This window comes from Sinohyriopsis cumingii, chromosome 8 (genome assembly GCF_028554795.1).
Source record: "Sinohyriopsis cumingii isolate HCF-2022 chromosome 8, ASM2855479v2, whole genome shotgun sequence".
NCBI classification, from domain to species: domain Eukaryota; kingdom Metazoa; phylum Mollusca; class Bivalvia; order Unionida; family Unionidae; genus Sinohyriopsis; species Sinohyriopsis cumingii.
In genome coordinates this window covers 10,884,525-10,887,866 of record NC_142968.1, presented here as the reverse complement: position 1 = coordinate 10,887,866, position 3,342 = coordinate 10,884,525, and the positions used below count along the sequence as shown (strand labels likewise).

At 37.3% G+C, this 3,342-nt stretch overlaps 1 pseudogene; it reads right to left on the bottom strand.

Annotated features, from left to right (window-relative positions):
- Positions 1 to 2,381: 2,381 nt before the first annotated feature.
- LOC149792969 (ficolin-1 pseudogene) lies at positions 2,382 to 3,122 on the bottom strand (annotated as a pseudogene).
- Between the last annotated feature and the right edge of the window lie 220 nt (positions 3,123 to 3,342).

The window sequence follows — 3,342 nt, the reverse complement described above, 5'->3', positions numbered from 1 at the left end:
TACTGTATTTCACTCCAATAGAATCATACGTTGTCCCCCCCATTGAATCATACTGTATTTCACCCCAATAGAATCATACTTTATTCCCCCATTGATTCATACTTTATTTCCCCCAGTTGAATCATACTTTATCCCCCCAATAGAATCATACTTTATTTCCCCCAGTTGAATCATACTTTATCCCCCCATTGAATCATACTGTATTTCACCCCAATAGAATCATACTTTATTCCCCCAATAGAATCATACTTTATTCCACCCATAGATTCATACTGTATTTCCCCCCAATAGAATCATACTTTATTTCCCCCAGTTGAATCATACTTTATCCCCCCATTGAATCATACTGTATTTCACCCCAATAGAATCATACTTTATTCCCCCCAATAGAATCATACTTTATTCCCCCCAATAGAATCATACTTTATTCCCCCCATAGATTCATACTGTATTTCCCCCCAATAGAATCATACTTTATTTCCCCCAGTTGAATCATACTTTATCCCCCCACTGAATCATACTGTATTTCACCCCAATAGAATCATACTTTATTCCCCCCATAGATTCATACTTTATTTCCCCCAGTTGAATCATACTTTATCCCCCCAATAGAATCATACTTTATTCCCCCCAATAGAATCATACTTTATTCCCCCCATAGATTCATACTGTATTTCCCCCCAATAGAATCATACTTTATTTCCCCCAGTTGAATCATACTTTATCCCCCCACTGAATCATACTGTATTTCACCCCAATAGAATCATACTTTATTCCCCCCATAGATTCATACTTTATTTCCCCCAGTTGAATCATACTTTATCCCCCCAATAGAATCATGCTTTATTTCCCCCAGTTGAATCATACTTTATCCCCCCCATTGAATCGTACTGTATTTCCCCCCAATAGAATCATACTTTATTTCCCCCAGTAGAATCATGTTTTATTTCCCCCCAATAGAATCATACTTTATTCCCCCCATAGATTCATACTGTATTTCCCCCCAATAGAATCATACTTTATTCCCCCCCACCATAGAATCATACTGTATTCCCACCCAATAGAATCATACTTTATTTTTAATAAAAAGCTGAGGATTGCCTCAAGTCTTGTTTTCCTATAATAGAAAGAATCATTAGTATACAATTATTAAACCATAAGCAAATTTTCATCCTTTCTACTTTCTATATCGCTAAAGAAAAATTGAAATTATTGAACGAAAATGCAGAAGCAGAATAAAGTAAAATCTCTATTTGAGAAGAAAAAAGGAAATTTAGACAGTGAAAGAGTATTTTGCTAATTCCAACATTTAATGGGTACAAAATAGGTTCAACAGTCCATAACACCCTGGCTGTTTCATAAGGCAACAGTCTATAACATTTCGGCTGTTTTATAAGGCAACATAGTCCATAACACCCTAGCTGTTTCATAAGGCAACACAGTCCATACAATTTCGGCTGTTTCATAAGGCAACATAGTCCATAACACCCAGGCTGTTTCATAAAGCAACACAGTCCATAACACCCTGGCTGTTTCATACGGCAACACAGTTCATACAATTTCGGCTGTTTCATAAGGCAACATAGTCCATAACACCCTGGCTGTTTCATAAGGCAACACAGTCCATACAATTTCGTCTGTTTCATAAGGTAACATAGTCCATAACACCCTGGCTGTTTCATAAGGTAGCACAGTCTATTATAGTTTCTCAGCTTTTCAATGGTTTCATTCAGCGTCAAACAGTATGAGAAATTTCACTTGGAATCGATCAATGTTCTTATGTTTTGAACCTTAGAAATCAATCCTGAATGTCAAGTTTTAATTACGCTCTGTTAAATTTTCCCAGTATACTCGTTATTTTGGTACCTTACCAACACAAAACATTCTCTCCGACGCTTTACACATCATATAATCAAGTATATCTCATACCTAAACTGTATAACTTTCCCAATGTACCTACATGGCAAATTAGATTCACGTTCGATTACAATGATCCGTAATTTTCGAATTTGTTACTTGTGAAAAAAGAAACCCTACGAAACAAAAAAACGTAGATGAAGTTTCCAGAGGATGCCATGATATCCCCCGGTATTTAAAATAATAAGATTTTTCTTCTCCCTCCAGTGTACACACCCATTTCAGAGATTTCTATTTGAAATGAGTGTAGAAATAAAGTAAAAGTTGTTGTTCAGGGCAAACGATATAGTTAGAAAATAGGGTTGCATTCATGTTTCTATTATTCTATTTCACATATGTTGTAGTTGATTATAAAAAAAAACCTACATGGATTCACTACTCTCTTTCAAAATCATTGCAATTGGTTATAAGCAAACTACCTTGACTGAATACTCGGTGTTCAATTCATTGTAAATCAAACTCCTTTACTTTTCCCATCGCCGTATCTTCATTTCCGTGTAAACTGGTGTCCGATATGTGGAAACGGCGTCCCAGTTAATGCCAGTTTCGTAGGATTCGGAGTTATATCGACCATTTAGATTTGCAGCGTCACAAATTCCAAACCACCAGCCACCATCATTTTCAGCCACACAATTTCCCGAGTATGCATCATTATCTTCGTCGATGGCCGAAAACTGCTTTCCATAGTGGCTCAACATACTGTTACCTGCGGTTCCACTGTAACCATCTAAGTGTAAGCGGTACTTATCATTTGTGTCAGCCACGCGAAACACGTTATACTTCGCGTACCATTTCTGATTGCCCCGGTACACTAAGTCAATCCGGAGTTCATACCATCCTTGAGAAGAAATTACGTGGATTTGCTGGTTTCCGAGCCAGAATTCTCCATCCAAGTCACCAAATCCAATCTCATAGTCAGCCCAGGTTCGATTGAATTCCACGGATCCATTAAACCGTCTCTGGAAAACTGTCCAACCGCCACCATCTGTGGTCTGATCGCAATATACATGTATTCCTTTAGTTCCTGATGGATAAATTGTATGCACACCGCTCTGATTGTATCCGATACTTTTTATGTCTTGGCAATCGAATGCCTCCGTATCAAGATCAAGCAGATTGAGAAATTTCCGGAAACTGTCTTCTTGTTTGCCGAGAAGAGTGTTAGATACGTTTTCAAAAATTTGCTTCACTTGTTCAAACTGCATTTGCGTTGTAACGGAAACAAATCTCTCCTGCTTTCCGTCGGATTCGACCCCAATTTGAATTACTGGATTACATTTACATTTTTCGTCGTAAACTGCGTCACAGTGTACAAGCAATAATAAAATGAAAACAAAATGTCTGATCATTTTGTCACGCTTGATCTATTTTTTTTGTTTTCTTTATACTTTTAGAACAAATCCGCCTCTGTTACTCCCAGTTGTT